The 17,686-nt window shown below is 48.5% G+C and overlaps 1 long non-coding RNA gene across 1 annotated transcript in view; it reads left to right on the top strand.

Annotated features, from left to right (window-relative positions):
- LOC149864838 (uncharacterized) overlaps nucleotides 1-11,183 on the top strand; it is a 30,717-nt gene extending 19,534 nt beyond the window's left edge. Inside the window, exons 2-3 of the long non-coding RNA XR_016442654.1 lie at nucleotides 7,553-7,731; nucleotides 9,972-11,183. This is a non-coding gene — a long non-coding RNA (uncharacterized LOC149864838). The remainder of the gene's footprint in view (nucleotides 1-7,552; nucleotides 7,732-9,971) is intronic.
- The last annotated feature ends 6,503 nt before the right edge of the window (nucleotides 11,184-17,686 follow it).

The following is a 17,686-nucleotide window of genomic DNA, read 5'->3' as shown; positions in this document are numbered from 1 at the left end:
GAAACGGTCTTGCAAGAGTTTGTGACCGTTCGACCTCATCATCCCTTGGGGCGCTCTGGTGAACAGTTTACGGGCCTAAGGGTTTAGACAGCAGCTGAACAGGGTTTTCAGCATCACACTTCTTGTTTTGAGTGCCTAAATTCCACCCTAAATCCTGTTTTAGATATATGCATGCTTTACAGATCTGGTGGTTGGTCTGCATGATCTCAGGGAAAATGTGGATTTGGAATAATCCAAAATACTTACTCATGAATAATGTGGTGAAACTCTTTGTAAGACTATAGCAGCATCTATAGGTCCCAGGCTTAGGGCTCCACTGAGGTACATGCTATATAAACACATAGTAGAAAACTGTGGTCCCTGACCTCAAGAACTTATAAGTTATCTAGCATCACATTTTGTGTGTACATACTTCATGTGCACACACTGCATACGTACATTCATGGAGATATAGCTTGCAAATGTTTGGTAAGCTACTGAAAAAGAAGTTCTAGTTGTATGTATGTGAGTGAAAGTAGCTCAACACTACAGTCATGATTAAGAAAACCAGTGGGTGATGCTACTGTATTCTATATTTCAACTACTTGGTTGTTTTTTGATCAGTATTTTAATTTCACATCTGAACTGATTCAATTGATTTCATGGACAAAGGGAGCAATCAAAGCCTTATACTTAAAAAGAATTTCTTTCAACCGAAGGAGAAGTGGGAAATGGAGTGGAGTGAATTCTAACCATTTTAGTGTTTTTTATCCACCTGGGTAGATAATAGACTAAAACAGACTTTGGAATATAAAGGAAATATTCAAAATTATACTCTTAAGGAAGGAACTTCACAGAACCAGCTGTGTTTTAAAGTAATCCTACTTTGTCATAACTTCTATTTTTTCCCAACATACATAAATATTTAAAATTTTCAGCATGAAATATTTACAATGAGAGGAAAAAAGATACTATCTTGGTTTTGTTTTGCCATAAATCAGAAGAGAAAGAGAATCTTAAATAATTAAGGCCATTTAATTAAAACAATTACAATTTACCTTTCATAAATATCATATGTATCCTTTTTCTTTTTAAAAATGCCTTTTGAATTCATTTGGGTTAGAGATAAGAGCACTATAGCTTAGTGAAACTTGCTTAGCTTAATGATGCCAATTGTCACAATGCTGCCCAGGAGCTATGCTGCTCAGGAGCTTTGCAATGGTTAGTCTGAATTTGACGGGGCCATAGAAAAACTTGGATTCCCGTTTGGCACTGTAAGGTCAAACTGTTTTGTCACGACAACCAGCAGTCTCTTTCCTGTTGACTTTTACATTTGGGCTCTGCATCTACTGGAATACAATTCTTGTTGACAGCCTTTTCCCAACAGTATGTAACGCCAGAGAGGGCTGCAGTTCTGGAGACTCAAGAAAAGGATAAAGAGCTAAAGCCATTTTTTCAAAGATGTTTACGTATTTTCTGCAATGACTCTTTAAAGAAAAAATGTCTATACTGTCCTGGGAGTAGGGAGTGGAACCAGAAGTCTGCTTCTTAGGAGAGTGCCTGAACTATTAGACCGGAGGTGCTGCTGGTCAGTCCCCTTCCCCCTTCTGTATCCTTCCCTTTCCTGCAGCAGCTGCAGTTCTGGCTCCAGCCTAGCAAGCAGCAATAGCAATACCCAGTGCTGGAAAAGTGACTGGAGCTGAAATGCATTTCAAGCAGCCCAAAAAAAAAAAATAATAATATTTCGGCAATAAAAAAGGAGGTGACATGTCTCAGAATTCCCCTTCCTCACTTGCACTCCTGTACTGCCACTGCTGGCCAGAAGTTCTTCAGGAAGGTGCAGGTTGAAGGGGTGGGGTGGGGGGCGGGACTGGAGGGTGAAAAGCATGCCCTTTTTAGGCAGTGCCAAGAGCTAATGCCCTACTTGTCCACTGATTGTTATGCTACTGCACTAGAATACAAAGTTATGCCCCCTCTTACACTTTTCTCTTTGACCCTGTGAGCTTGTATTCTTTCCTGCCATGTCCTAGCGTCAGTGGGAGAGGTGGACTGCGCACACCAGGTCTAGCCTGTAGGCAGGTGGTTTCCTCCCTAGTGTGAAGAAATTAAGATTAGGTCTCCCATTTTGGGTGCAAATGTTCTTCCAGACCATGTCACTGTCACTAGCTGCGTTTTAGGCTGGGCTGGATTCTCTCTGAGTTTTGGGTCATGTTCTGAGAATGCCATTTTATGGTGCTGTGGGGTTGGCCTCTCAGGGGACGTGGATGGGAGGCTGTCCAACTTTTGGACCTTGATCAGAAGATACCCTGCTCAGTCTGGGGTAGTTCTGGACACGTGCAGAACTCTGGATACCTCGTGGGTTTAGGTGGCAGCTGCTTCAGGTGGGGAAAAAGATGTTGAACCATGATTTTGGATCTAGCTGTTACAGTCATACCCAAGTTGTGCTTTAGGCACCCAAACTTGTTATTGGGTCAACAGTCTGGCATTTTAGGCAAATTGTTAAAGGTATCTGGGGGTCTAAAGGTGCAAATGTATGCCTGAGATAAAAATTGATTCCTTTTGAAAAAATACAGCACTTTGAAAGCCTCTCTCTTATTGGTTGTCTACATGGCACCTTTTTTGTCCGGAATTATGTAAGTTCTCTTGAAAATGCACACTACCCAAGGGTTGTCTATTAATGTCACCTGCTTTTCAAAAACACTGAAACTTTACATGCAGTATTACAAGATTGGATTTGTAGTGTTTTCACAAGAATGCTGAGTATCTCCCCAGAATGACTGACTGTATTTTAAAGTCTTCAGGGTATTTTTTTTTATTATCAAACTACATTTATTTTTCAGCCTCAAGTGCTTTCATGCAGCTGTTTCCTAAGTATTGTAGACTGCAGCTAGCTACAGGGAAATCAGATACAATTTTAAATCCCTTCATGAATTATTTTGTCACATAAATGACAAATAACTTGATGTGTACTGGCAGCCTTGCTTGTTAAATGGAATCCTAAATTAGGCTTTTCAACCAACATAATGAACAACTAAACAGTGAACAATTAGCTCTAAAGATCCTCTTTTCCCTCCCCCACAGTCTGAAACACACAGGTGCAATAATATTCCATATATTTAAGGCCCAGTATCAAAGTGGACAAGGTGGCATGTACAAGAGACCAGAACTGGTTCCTTTTTAACTAATTCTACTCATAGTTATGTTCCAGGCTTCTCCTATCAAAAGAAATGCTAATCATCTTGGAAAAAATTCCAAAATGAGTAGAACTAAATTCTACCTTATTAAAAGTTTAACACATAGAGAAAATTTCATTTAATTCAAGAAAGAAGGAACATAGAGTTGTGAACCTTCAGTTAATATAACAAGTTTCCTCCTGAAATATTTTTCAAGCAGCCATTATTAAGGAAATTCAGATACTTTGAAGTTAACTTTGCATTACGCTGAGGCCACACACAGATGCAGTGATACATGCTTTAAAAGGTGAGAGGACACTTATAGCTCAGGAGTACATCAGCTGAGCCAATATGACTGGTTTGTCTGTCTATTCTTATACTGGTATAGATGTAACTCAACCACTGTAGCTTTAAACCAGCATGAAATAGGTTTGTCTATAGTGGTTCAGCTCCATCCCTATACTGGTGTTTGTGGATAGACAAAACAGTTATATCAGTTCAGCCTTGCCAGTGGTAAATCAGTTGAATTATTCTGTCCATAGTGTCATGGTTTCTAGGGTTGGAAGGGACCTGAACAGATCATCAAGTCCAAACCCCTGCCCTGGGCAGGAATGAGTGCTGGGATCATAATACCCCAGCCAGAGCTATAATTAAGTTACTTCTGTAAGAATGGTAGCAAAACATGGTGCCATTGGGTGTCTATACATGAGCCTGGAGGCTGCAGACTCAATCGAGTTTGCTGGAGCATGGTAATTACTGCGCTTGAGCCAGCCTCTGCATCTTGTGCATCAGTGCAAAATAGTGATGGGGGCACTTTAACTAAAGCTCATTTGATGAGCTTCAGTTAAAATGAGCCCCCGCCTTTTTACAGTTCAGGGATGATAATACATGAGATGCTCCGGGTGCTTTAATTAGAGCAGCTCTTGTAGCTGCTCTAATTAAAGCACTCCCTCCCCCACTCCCAGAGCATGTGTAAAAATGCCCACTGTGCCTAAAGTCTCCGCTCAGTGCCAGGCTGAGTTCTCTCTTTGCTAGACAGAAACTATCACAAGCTTCCTGTATGGTATGGAACGAATGCTGTCATAACTGAACTGACCCAATTCCTTACTATAGGAAAACCATGAACCCTTTTTGGATGCTCTAGCTAATAGTTCATGGGTTCTAACTCTATTTTATGGCATATGTAGTATTTATGGAATTATTTTGAAAGGTATTCCTAAAATGCGTAGGTGGTGTTTCGCCACTGATTGTTTTCAGCCTCTTCAAACTGGCTATAAAGTGGTGCCAGATCAGAATATCTGGAGTCAAATGTGGTATGTGTAAGTGATAAGACATACTGATTCATGTAGTGTTTGGAACAGGAAAGTATTTAAATTGTTGTAAAATGCTTTTTCTCCAGTCAGTTGTAATAGTAGCATTTTACAACCACCATTAATCTAAATGAATACACAAGGTACAAAGCAATGGAGAATCATGCCTTACTAAAGTGGTGGACACACTTACTTCATAGTAATCAAAAGCAGACCGCTTGGTCCTGCCAAGTAGTAAATGACTTCAAATCCAGAGTACAGTTGCCCCTTGAAAAATATGTAGTAACTCAACCTATGTAGAAGTTGAGGCATGTTGGTCTCCCTACAGTGACGTACTGATGCAGGGGGGAGGCGGTAGGGGGCCATAGTCCCTGGGCACCGGCTTTGGGGGTGGGGCAGGGGGAGGTGCCAGCTGGAGAGGCTGCAGCACCTCTCACGTTTTGTGTGTGGCTCACCCTCCCACCTGGTGGGTTGTGGCCGTCTTTGGCTGTTCAGGCCATAAATTCTAGCCACTGTGCCTCCCCCTATGGCCAGTGTGATGTGCTGCTAATTCCCCTGTGGAAGTGCTGTGGGGTGGGAGGTGGGGCCCTGCATAGTCTGATTTGCCTTGTACCCTGCACCCTAGTTGGTTTGTCTCAGGGTTGGGGGGGTGGTGGGAACGGGAGCACAAGTGCAAGTGTTGGGCCCCAGGTGCCGGAGACCCATGGTATGCCACTGTCTCCATAGTTAAATTATTTTCAGTGCAAGCTGTCTACTCTACCATGTAGTGCACAGGAGGTATAATAGTCACTACCATGGGCATCTCATATGGACAAAAGGTCACATGTTTTTTACTTATTACTAAGCACAGTGAAATAACATCCAGGGTACATAATCCATTGCAACTGTCATGTGCCTGCACCTGAAAACCGTAGCCTTTTTAGCTTGTGTAAAGGATATACCCCTACTGAAACTGGTGGAACTGCACAGATGTTTAGCCATATCTTTCAATTACTCAAAGATGCTTTGTGATTCCATTCAGCTGCTTTTTCTTTTGGACCTTTTGTGTTTTGAGCTTATGTTCGTGACCAATGTAAATGTAATAAACATTTCGGGGCTTTTAAATCTGGGTTTTAAAATTTGCAGTTTTGGTTTTCTAGCATTCTATGCTTTATTCAATATAACTTTCAGTTTTTGCCCCCCAGAATAATTTGAACAATGAGACTGTTTTTGTTTGTTTATCTAAAGGCTTTCAGGTGCAGCAAGCTGATTTTAAGTTAATGTGACTTAGAATGGAGAGAGACAATTTTGGTCATCTTGAGAACAGGCTAAAAGCAGCACTGACAAATGCTTCTCTCAGCAATATGTTTTGGAAGATGGGGAAAATATTACATTGCTCTAGGTAATAGTTGCATTGTAGAAAATTTTGCACATGTTCATACATTACTCGAAGAATGGAAATATTAGGGCATAATTAACTTTAACTGAAAGAGATGACCTTATTTTCTGTTCCCACTCTAACAGATTACCCTCGCTTCCACCTATATGCAGAAGAGGCCTCATTGTTTTCAAAAGGCTTTTGCTGGTATTGTCTGAGTGATGTGTAAAACATATCAGACATCTTTATTTTTAGGAAAAATCTGGTTATGAGGCATCTGTTTAGTTATTATTTTCCAGTAAGATTATAATGTTACTAGCATATGTATGATGGCTTCTGACTTGTTTATCTGCGTAAGTGTAGTGACTTTTCTATTTGAGCAAAAGTGACTTCTGAAAAGACGAGGTATACTGTATATAGCAACTGGTCATTCTGTAATTTTTACTTTTGGATATAAAAATTGGAAAGATTATAGATCAGCCTAGGTAGATCATAGATCATCCAGGATGCTTGCTTCATGTCCTTAATAGCTTCACTACTTGCATTTCTGACTCTCAACTTAATTTAAGTGATTGTTGCGGAAGGCACTTGCAAATATCTTTGAAGGTTAAAAACTGAACTTGCTCCAGTGGACATCTGTGAATGAAAGTCTGCCAAAAGTGATGGCAAATGGTTGAGTACTTTAGTTACTATAATGTGATGTTATAATGTTATATAGTCATATAATATGCACATGAGTGTGTGTGAAAAGTGTTTACATGGCCATCTTGAAAGTTCCTTCTAACTTGGAAGTCATCCAAACAAAGAGCAGAAATAAACCACATGGGCATGTCCACACATGCAACCATGTGCACTTGCAGCAGCTCAGATAGAAGTGGAGCAAATTTGAGCCAGGGCTTTTTGCCTCAGTGCACATGCTTAGACATGCACTTTGTTGTGGAGCAAATTGTGACACCTGGGGCAAAATAACCCTGGCTGGCTCATCCTGGATCTGCAGCCAGGTGGAGCTAGAGCCTGAGGCCAGCACCTGTGCTGTCCCCAGCAGTATAAAAAAGCTGCCCTGTCCTGGCCCCATCCATACAAAAAGCTGCCCTGGCAAGCAGCTCAGGGCCACTCACTTTCAGGAGCTTCTGGGGGAGGAGCCTCTGGGAGGAAGTTGGCCATGCCCCTTCCTGTCCCAGACTGCTGCTGCTGTGGCCGATTGCTGCAAGCTTGGTCTCAGGAGCTTCTGGGGAGAAGTTGGCCGTACCCCTTCCTGCCTTGGGCAGCTGCTGCTGTTGCTTCCCCCCAGGGGGGGTCCTCTGCTGCATGCTGCTGCCCCCAGGGAGAGACCCACAGCACTGCACCCCAGCATTGCACCCCAGCTTCTGCAGCCCTGTTCTGGTTTGCTGCCCAACCCGCTGCGAAGCTGCGGTCAGAGGACAGCTTGGGGAGGGAGCCTGCAGTGCCTGTGGGCCCCTCTCCCACCATCACGGCCAGAGCCTAAAGGAACCTTGCCTGCCTCAGCTGCCTTGGCAGGCCTCCCCGACCTTCACCTCCACTTTCACCAGAAGCACACCTTAAGTGGCTGAACTGGATGGCTCCTACTATCACTGCTGCTGTTGCTGCTGCTGCCGTTGTTTCTGCTGCTGCCCCCTCCCAGGAGAGAGGGAGATTCCCTGCTGCACCACCTGACACCACACCTGGACTGGATCACTACCTAATTGACTGACTGCTCCTACCTTCCCCTACAGCTACCTCACTGCATCTGATCTTGATTTGTCTTCCTGCCTACTGCTGTGTTGCTGAGTGACCGCCTGGAGGCCTGAGGGGCTTTTGGACAGATCTTTAACAAACAAAGCCCCTCCACTGCTCCAGCCATCCTTTACACCTGCCTCAGCAGCCTTCCCTGTGTGTTTTTTGACCTTGTATGGTAAGTCCTGTGGTCCTCTCCTCCTGACCTGGTGTTGGTTGTGTGGCTGAAGCCAGCTCGATTTTTCCTGGACCTTGTGTGTGTGTTCCCCTCCCCCCCCATTCTCAAAGCGTAGGCCTCCTGGGGTTTTTTCTTCTTTTGTGGGGCTGTGGCTCAATGAGCTTCAGCTCTCTTCCTCCCTATCCCCTTTCTGCCCCACAACCCCAGCCTGCCCCTACTAGATTCACCAGCCCCACATGTGAAGCAATGGCAGGGTAGGAACCTTCTGGGGGGCGGGGACAGATGCCCCTACAGAGCTTTCTGCAGCCTCCACTATGTGGAGGCTAGAGCTGGAGCTGGAGAGGTGACCGGCCACCAACCCAAACAACCTGTCCCTCTGTGGAGAGTGTTGGGAGAGGCGGGAAGAACTTCATGCTCTGAACAACCACCACACCTGCACTGCATTTGTCTGCTCACATGTCCAGCTCCTTTGGGAGATGGACTGCAGGTCCCACTTCTATGCCCTGGAGGGGAGGCAGGGGGCCAAGAAGTACATCACCTGCCTTCTGGCTGGTAACGGCACCCCACTCACGGATCCAGGCGAGATGCACCAGCATGCATGGGCCTTCTATGAAGAGCTCTTCTCACTGGAGCTGACTGATGCCAAAGCCTGTAGGTCAGCGTGGCTGACTGGGACTGGCTGGAAGCTCCTCTAACTCTGGCTGAGTTTTCAGCCACCCTCTGCCTGATGTCTGGCAACAAGGCTCCAGGCATCAAGGGACTGACCTTGGAGTTCTGTCAGGCTTTCTGGGACGTCCTCGGCCCAGACCTTGCTGCGGTCTGGGCTGAATCTGAGGGAAGTGAGAAGCTCCCCGTGACATGCCAGAGGGCCATGCTGCCCTCCTGCTGAGGAAGGGAGATCCCTGTGGCCTGAGGAATTGGTGTCCTGTGTCCCTCCTCTGCACAGACTACAAGCTGGTAGCCAAGGCCATCTCGTTGCGCTTGTGGTCCATGCTGATGGACATGATCCATCCCGACTAGAAGTATATGGTGCCCAAATATTCCATCTTCAACAACCTGTACCTGGTTAGGGACCCCCTGGAGCTAGCACATGGGGAGGGCCTGTCTTTTGCCCTCTTATCCCTGGACGAGGAGAAGGCATTTGACAGAGTGGATCACGGGTACCTCACAGGCATGCTGCGGGCCTTTGGCTTTGGGCCCCACTTCGTGTGGGCTCTCCAGGTGCTGTACGCCTCTGCAGAATGTCCAGGACTCAGGTGATCTGGTGTGGGTGGAGGCCTGCCAGGCATTGTACTCAGTGGCCTCCTCTGCCCTGGTCAACTGGGTTAAGAGCTTTGGCCTGGTGGTGGGTGACAGGTGGCAAGTAGGCTTACTCCCACCTATGCTCCACGGGATCCACTGGGGCATAGGCTCACTGCTGTACTTGGGGGTCTACCTATCTCCCACAGACCCCTCCTCACTAGAGAACTGGCCCTAGCTGTAGGCAAGGGTGGTGTAGTGGCTCTGGGCATGGACAGGGCGATGTCTCTTCCTCCGTGGGAGAGTGCTGGTGCTAAACCAGCTGGTCCTGTCCATACTCTGGCACCTCATACACACCCTGCCTGTGCCCCTTGAGGTCCTGGTGGCGACTCCAGAGATGGGTGCTCGAGTTTTTTTGGCCAGGACAGCACTGGGTCGCTGCAGAGGTCCTGAGCCTCCCCTTGCAGGAAGGCGGCTAGGGCCTGGTTTGCCTGAGAAGCCAGGTCTTGGCATTCTGCCTGCAGGCTCTGCAGCAACTGTTATATGGTGCTGGCAGCCACATGGCATGGGGCCACCTGGGGCGCGCTTTCTTCCACCACTTCCAGGGGCTCTGATATGATTGGCAGCTCCTCAGCCTGCAGAGCTTCTCCTGCAGGAGTTGCAAGGGCTGCCAGATTTGTACCAGGACCTTCTCCAGACCTGGAGGCTTGTCTCCACCTCCTGGTCCCCTGCAACAGTTGCCCAGGGTGCCAACCTGCTCATCAAGCTCCATCTCTGAAACACCCAGTTGGAGGTGCCAATGGCAGAGGTGCCCTGGTTGCAACAGAGGTTGATTCTGGCTGGTGTCACCCATATTGGAGATCTCCTAGACTACGATAGGCAGGAGTGGGTGGACCCCGCTGTGCTGGCCCGGTGCGTGGGTCTACCCATGACATGTGTAACCTACCATATGGTCCAGGAGGTGAAATCTACCTCCTGATGCCCTGCCTTTTATTGACCAGGTCCTGCACAGCGGTGATTCCCCATCCTCCCAATGTCTTCCAGCCTACCGGAATTTGTTGTGGGGCCGGTGCCTCACCCAGCTTCATGATGCTCCCTGCTTCACCACCTGAGCCAGCTGGAGGAGACCAGACCAGTCCATTTTTCCACCGTCCATTGCTGTCACCTCTACATGCTTGTGCACTGCACTGTCCATCGCGTCACCCTTGCATCCTGGCCAGACACCAATTGGCGACACCTGCTCAGTGAGGGCATGGTTGGGGCACCCCAGTGGCTGAGTTTGTACTCCATGCTTATCCCACGAGCCACTGAGGACCTCAGCTGGTGGCTCCTCCATGAAGTGTGTATGTGGTGAGCTTCACGAACACTCCGGTCTCCTGCACCTTCTGTGGGCAGAGGGAGACCCTGGCACATGTGACCCTCAAGGCTGCAGCCCTTCACCTCCACATCCAGACCCTCCTCTTGAGGTTCTGGTTGAATTTCACCCCCCACCTTTTTGTTTTTGGTCACCCCATCCACAGCCCCACCGAATCCTAGGACCTCCTGGTCAGCCTCCTCCTTGCCTTGACCAAATGGGCCCTGTATTTGACCAGGAAGGAGGCTCTGGCTGGGAAGGTGCCCAGAGACTGCAGGGCCACATCTCTGGCTGGAGCACCAGTGGGTGGCATCCACTGGCTCCTTGGATGCCTTTGAGGACCAGTAGGTGTAGCCTGGGGGGCTGTGCTTGGTGTCCTCTCAGGTGTACTTACTTTCATGTTTTGACCCTTTGACCCACAAAACACTCCTATCCTGTTTTTTGCCTTTTTTTGTCCCAAGAATTCTGTTGTATCTTTTACCCATTGGCCCCACACAGTAGGGTCTATTAGTTAGCCAGGTGGGCCTTAGAGCCCACAATAATGGAAGGATACTTGAAGGATATAAATAGACAGGAGTTTCTGGGGCCCAGTCAATTGGTACCTGGGGACACTATCCCTTGTGCCAGCTGGACTGCTGCAGCAGCATCCCAAATCCATTTTTAAAAATACCCCCAAATCCATGCTTTTCCAAAGTTAAAACAAAAAACCACTCTACACATGCACCCCCACCCCCATAGAGAGAGAGAGTGTGAGAGACAGAGGGACAGCGATTAGTTGGGTAATGCTTTATTGGTATATTTACAATGTTAAAGCAATTTGGAAGCCTACAACTATCTCTATCATCATGAAAAAATAAATTCTAAATACCTATATGTGTTGATGTGTACTTGTGGGGGAAGGTGTGTGGGTGTGTGTTGGGGAATGTGGGTTGGTCTGTGGCTAGGTGTGGGGCAATTGCTGGGGGGACTGTGGGTGTTGGGGAACTTGTGAGGGGGCTGCTCAGGAGGGGTGGGTCCCCTGGCCCCCACCGGGTGCAGCTCCCCCCAGCACATGGAATTCCCCCCTGAGCCCAGGGTCCCAGCTCACCCCTGGAGGGCCACAGCCCCCCTGCCCAGAGTCCCAGCTCCACCCTGGAGGGCCCCAGCCCCCCCCCACCCAGGGCCCATAACTGACCTTTCACAGCAGTGGGGGGACTGTGCGCCAAGCTGGGCCGGTCTCATGGTGGCAGGACCCAGCATGGCACATGGGACCCAGCTGGATCCTGGGGCCCCTCTGCCACTCAGCCAGGCTGGGCCCATGGTACCAAGACCCAATGCAGGGACCACGGGCCAGGCCCAGCCAGGTCCAGGGGCCCCTTTGCTGCCCATTCAGGCTGGGCCCATGGCAGCAAGACACAGTGCTTGGGCCACTCTGCCGCCCAGCCAACCCAGGCCCATGGCAAGAAGACCTGGTGTAGCACGCAGTCCTTGTGTGCCAGGGTGGTTGGGTCTTTCACCCTTAGAGCTGCTCTGCTGCCCAGCTGGGCCCTTTCTATAGCAGCAGGACCTCGCCCATCACACAGGGACCATGCAGAGCTGAGCTGGGTCCTGGTAGCCCTGGGGCTGCTCATGCCACTCGGCCATGCCAGGCAGCATGAGCAGCCCAGAGCTGGCAGTACCTGGCTCAGCTCCACGTGGTCCCTGGATGCTGGGCCAGGCTGGGCAGCATGAGCAGCCCAGGGACCGCGGAGAACTGAGTCAGGTCCTGCTGGCCCTGGGCTGCTTGTGCTGCCCTATAGCGGCAGGACCCGGCTCGGTGCAGTGCGCGGGGACCACACAGAGCCGAGCTGGATTTTGATGGCCCTGGGGCTGCTCATGCTGCCTGGCTGGGTCAGGCAGTATGAGCAGTCGAGGGCTGGCAGGACCCAGCTTGGCTATGCACAGTCTCCATGTGCTGGGCCAGGTTGGGCCAGGCACCACGAGCAGCCCCAGGGCTGGCGAGACCCAGCTTGGCTCCGCATGATCCCTGCAGGCCAGGCCGGGCCAGGCAGCATGAGCAGCCCAGGGCCAGCAGGACCTGGCTTGTCTCCACACAGTCCCCGCGCATTGGGCCAGGCCAGGTAGCACAAGCAGCCCCAGGGCCGGCAAGACCTGGCTCGGCTCTGCGTGGTCCCCATGCACTGGGCCAGGTCCTGCCACTATAGGAAGGGCCCAGGCAGGTGGCAGGACCCAGTGCTGGGCCCAGCCAGGTCCTGGGGCCCCTTTGCTGCCCGGCCAGGCTGGGCCTATGGCACCAAGACCTGGCATCAGGCCCACCTCGGTCCTGGGGCCCCTCTGTCACCCGGCCAAGCCGGGCCCATGGCAACAAGACTTGGCATGGCATGCGGTTCCCATGGGCTGGGCTCAGCCAGGTCCTGTCACCCTTAGGACTGCTCTGCCCCCTGGCCAATCACTTCCTATGGCAGCAGGACCTGGCCCGGCATGTGGGGACTACGTGGAGCCGGTTGGGTCCTGCCGGCCCTGGGCTGCTTGTACTGCTCTATAGTGGCAGGACCCAGACCGGTGAGGTGCAGTGTGTGGGGACCATGCATAGCCGAGCTGGGTCTTGCTGGCCCTGGGGCATGAGCAGCCCCAGGGCCAGCAAGACCTAGCTCAGCTGTGTGTGGTCCCTGCATACCGGGTTGGGTCCTACCACTGTAGGAAGGGCCTGGCCAGGCAGCAGGACCTGACATGGCATGCGGGGACCTGAGCGTCATGGCTGGTTCCTGCCTCTGTCCCACTATGCCTGTGGGGGTGTGAGGACCTGGCCCAGCCCCATGTGGCTCTCTAGTCTAGCTTTGCAGTGGAGCAGGTCATATGGCTCTGGCCCCACCTTAAAGGGGTTTGAGGTGGGGCCAGAGACACATGCGTGCTCATCTGGACATGTCCCATGTCTCTTGTGAGCCATCATATTGTGAATATTACCTATTCATGCAGTAATATTTCGAATGAGTAGCCTGAGCAAACTATATCCCGAAATGTTTTCTTATGCCATCTATTTACAAATATCAAAGAAATAGATGTGACAAGATCCTTTTAAGCATGTTTGAATAGAGGGTATTCCTGGAATGAAATTAATGTAGACAATCCAAGCATCTGATTCATTAACTGATGACTAGAATTTAACCAGTTATATTCCAATCAAATAACTTATTGGCCAAAAATAGTCATTTGCTGAAATAATATAATCAACAAGCATATGACTAGGTCTGCAAGTAACAATTCATACAGTTCAAAGATTGTTCACAAATGTAAAGAGGTCATACTTTTTTGTTTCTTCAAACAACTAAGGATGGGGTAGAGGGAAGAGCTGGCTACTAAGTTCCCCGTATTAAATCTCTTGACACATGCTCAGCAGTAGATAGTAAATGCAGATTTTTAACTTAATGTGCAGGCTAGCTTATTTCTACCTAAATCAGGGGTGTCAAATATATAGTGTGTGTCATGTGGCCTGTGTGGGCAGGGGGAGGAAGAGGTCACCCGACTTTTGGCATCTTGCCATGGTGGAGGGTGAGCTGACACTGGGGTAGCGTGTTCCTTATCAGAGAAGGCAGGGTAGAAACGCACCTTTTATATACTAACTAAATAAGACAGATAGAACCCAAGCTTCTGTGAACTCCAGTTCACTTCATCAGAGAAGCCAGCAGGACAGACACTTTTATCCTGGTAGTCTGTCCACAGAGAATCTGTGCTAGCAGAGGTAGTTCCCAGCTATGGAGCTATCAGGAAGTCAAATCAATTGGAAGGCCTTATACTGGGCTAGAACCAAAGTTAATACCACCAACTCTCCCTCTCCCTCTTCCCCAACCCTGCCTTTTTTTTCTGTTGCCCACATTTTATTTTAAAATATCTTTGATATCTTGACTGAATAAGGGCTAATTAAGGACTTAGACTGACAAGGAGCTTTCTTAACTTACATACAGTAAAAGCTGCATTATCCAGCACTTTATTAACTGGCATGCTCCGTTAACTGGCATATTGATCAACGTGGCAAAAGTGAAACCAGAAGGCCCGCTTCCAGTTTCGCTGAGTTCCACTTTGACCGACTTTGGACCATGGCCCAGGGCAAAGCAGCCTGCGCATTGCCCCCTACCCTGTCCCCCTGGCACACTGATGTCAGGGAGGGGCGGCAGTGCAGCGGATGTGGCAGGAGGGCAGTGGCCGAACAGGCAAAGACGCCTGTTCATGCCTCTCAAGTAACCGGCATATTTGGTTATCCAGCACTGCCCATTCCCAATGGGTGCCAGATAACAGAGCTTTTGCTGTAGTTGAAGGCGAGGGTCTATAACTGGCCTAGAGGATTTCTTCATTTGGTTTTTAATCCTCTTGAGGCCTGAAGTGAAACTAATTGAGTTCATAATTTAATTTTAATCCTTAATAATCTTTGTGCATCCCAACTGCCTCCTAATTTGGCTTGATTGATTCCAGCACTAAGCTTTCTCCACACAAGAAAGTTGTAAACAGGCTAGGTTGCTGCACCACTTTACACATTGCCCATTTTAAAGCAAATATAAGGAACTATAACATACTGCTTCAAAAGGAAAACAACTAAACATGGATGCACTTTCAAAATGGGGGGAAATGTCCATATAGGAGTAATGGAAAACAAGAGAAAGATGTTGAAGAAATGTCTTCCATGTCTAGGACCAAATTCTTTTTTTAGTTAGAGCTGTGGAAGTCCATGGCATTTGGCATACCTGAAAACAGACATCTTAGTCTTTTAACTCTGTAAAATTGGAGGTTACCTGCCACTATCACTGAGCAGTGGCATCAGTTGGGTATCTTCTAAGGTATGGTGTGTCCCATCTTCATCTCGCTACTTCATGAAATAATTTTAGGATTAGAATTTACCTTATATGGGGCTTTCAACTCTGGCTTGTGTGAAGACTGTATAATTTAACAATTGTGGGAGATATCAAATTCTCCACAAGAACAGAAGTGACCCATAGTACTGAGGTGCCAGATGTGATTTGAACAAACATGATAAATTACATAAGACAAGGAAACTTATTTTGTCCTAAATCCTCGAGCTAAAAACTAATTTTTGTGTTCTTAGCATACTGTTCATTGACTGCAAGCATTCTTACTCCTTTTATATAATAATTCAAGTCTCGCTGTGTTCAAGTCTCACTACTAATTAACTGGAAAATTGTATCTTCTTTTGCTGTTGTGAGAACTAATATCAAGTACTGCAATAATTCATAATGTGACTGTTTACTCCTTATTTGTTGTGTATTATTAGTCAACCAATATATAATTAACCTATGTACCTCACTGCTTGCAGGAAATTCTTGTGGCAAATAGAGTAAAGCTTTGAAAAAGGATTAAATATTTATATGTACAAAAGCAGTTTGCAGTTACAACCATTTCAGTTTTCCTGTTCATATAAATTCAGGTTTCAGGGCATAAACATAGTACATGTGTTTTGCTTTTTTTCTAAAAAAAACCAAAAACAAACTAGAGAGGGGGAGTACAATTATGAGCGGGTTGGGCAATTTCAGGTACTTCTTCCCCTTTGTACTTTTCTGCCACGACGTGGATAAAGAAGAAAAGGAAGGAAATCAGTATTCTTTTTGTTCGAGATTAATAACCGCCACCCAGATGTTATGTGCTCAGAGGGTTTGGTTTATTCTCTGTATTTTCACAGGCATTACAGCACCCATCGCCTCACCAATTACTTCATTGGTGAGGCGCACCCAGGTTATAGATACAAAAGTTTCCAACACTGACTCAGCCTAGGCAGGTTAGATGAACCTGCAAGGATTGAATCAATTCAGGCTCTGGCTTTTCGAATGTCTGTCCCAAGCCACAGTGTAGTCTGTCCAACCCAGTGAGAGGGGGTGTTGGTAGGAGGGAGAAGCTGGGAGTGGGGGTGCAGATGCAGCCACCCTGAAACACTAATCACTGCTTCCACCCTCCTCTTTACAAAATCTTAGATGTGCCCATGCTTTTGATGGCTTATAAGAACAGGAAGGAGGGAAAGGTACAAAGCATCCTCCAACACTCGGTCAGTTGGTTACTTTATAGTTTCATAGTTTCTAGGGTCAGAAGGGACCTGAGTAGATCATCTAGTCCGACCCCCTGCTATAGCAGGAAAGAGTACTTGGGTCAAACAACCCCAGCAAGGTGTTCATGAACCTCCTCTTAAAAACCCCCAGGGTAGCAGCCTGTACCACTTCTCTTGGAAGTTGGTTCCAGATCCTAGCTGCCCTGACCGTGAAGTAGCACCTCCTGATATCTAGCCTAAACCTACCCTCTGCCAGCTTGTGACCGTTATTCCTGGTTACTCCTGGCAGTGCTCGGGGGAACAGTGACTCCCCCAATGCCTGCTGATCCCCCCGACTAGTTTATAACAGGCCACAAGATCCCCCCTCAGTCTTCTCTTTTGGAGGCTGTACAGGTTCAGGTCCTGTAGCCTCTCCTCATAGGGCCTGCCCTGCTGCCCCCTGATCATGCGAGCGGCCCTCCTCTGGACCCTCTCCATGTTGTCCACATCCCTCTTGAAGTGCGGCGCCCAGAACTGGACACAGTCCTCCAACTGTGGCCTGACCAGTGCTGCATAGAGGGGGAGGATCACCTCCTTGGACCTGCTCGAGATGCATCTGTGGATACATGACAAGGTAAGGTTGGCCTTCCTGACTGTGTCCCCACACTGCCGGCCCATGTTCATCTTGGCATCAATGAGGACTCCAAGATCCTTTTCCGCCTCCGTGCTGACAAGAGGGAAGTTCCCCAACCTGTAGGTATGGTGCCGGTTGTTCCTCCCAAGGTGCATCACTTTGCACTTGTCTGTGTTGAATCCCATCCTATTCTCGTCCGCCCACCCTTGTAACCTGTCTAGGTCTGATTGAAGCCTGTTGCTTCCTTCTAGTGTGCCCACATCCCCCCACATCTTAGTGTCATCAGCAAATTTGAAGAGGGCGCTTTTTACCCCCTTGTCCAAGTCACTGGTGAAGATGTTGAACAGTGCGGGCCCGAGAATCGAGCCGTGGGGGACCCCACTGCCCACGTCCTTCCAGGTTGAGAAGGACCCATCCACTACCACCCTCTGGGTGCGGCCCTCCAGCCAGTTGGTAACCCATTTGACTGTGTGGGTGTCGACACTGTAGTCCCCCAGTTTCTTAATGAGAACGGGGTGAGAGACAGTGTCGAAAGCCTTCCGGAAGTCCAGGAGGACTATGTCCACTGCTACCCCCGCATCTAATGATATGGTGATCTGATCGTAAACGGCCACCAGGTTGGTCTGACAGGACCTGCCACTGATGAACCCGTGTTGGTTGCCCCTAAGCATGCAGTTCCCTGCTGGCCCCTCATGGATGTGTGCCAGAATAATTTTCTCAAACA

Source organism: Crocodylus siamensis, chromosome 5 (genome assembly GCF_052110815.1).
Source record: "Crocodylus siamensis isolate JL-2025a chromosome 5, ASM5211081v1, whole genome shotgun sequence".
In the NCBI taxonomy this organism is placed as follows: domain Eukaryota; kingdom Metazoa; phylum Chordata; order Crocodylia; family Crocodylidae; genus Crocodylus; species Crocodylus siamensis.
The sequence above is the reverse complement of the archived record's forward strand: the minus strand, read 5'-3'. Positions and strand labels throughout refer to the sequence as shown.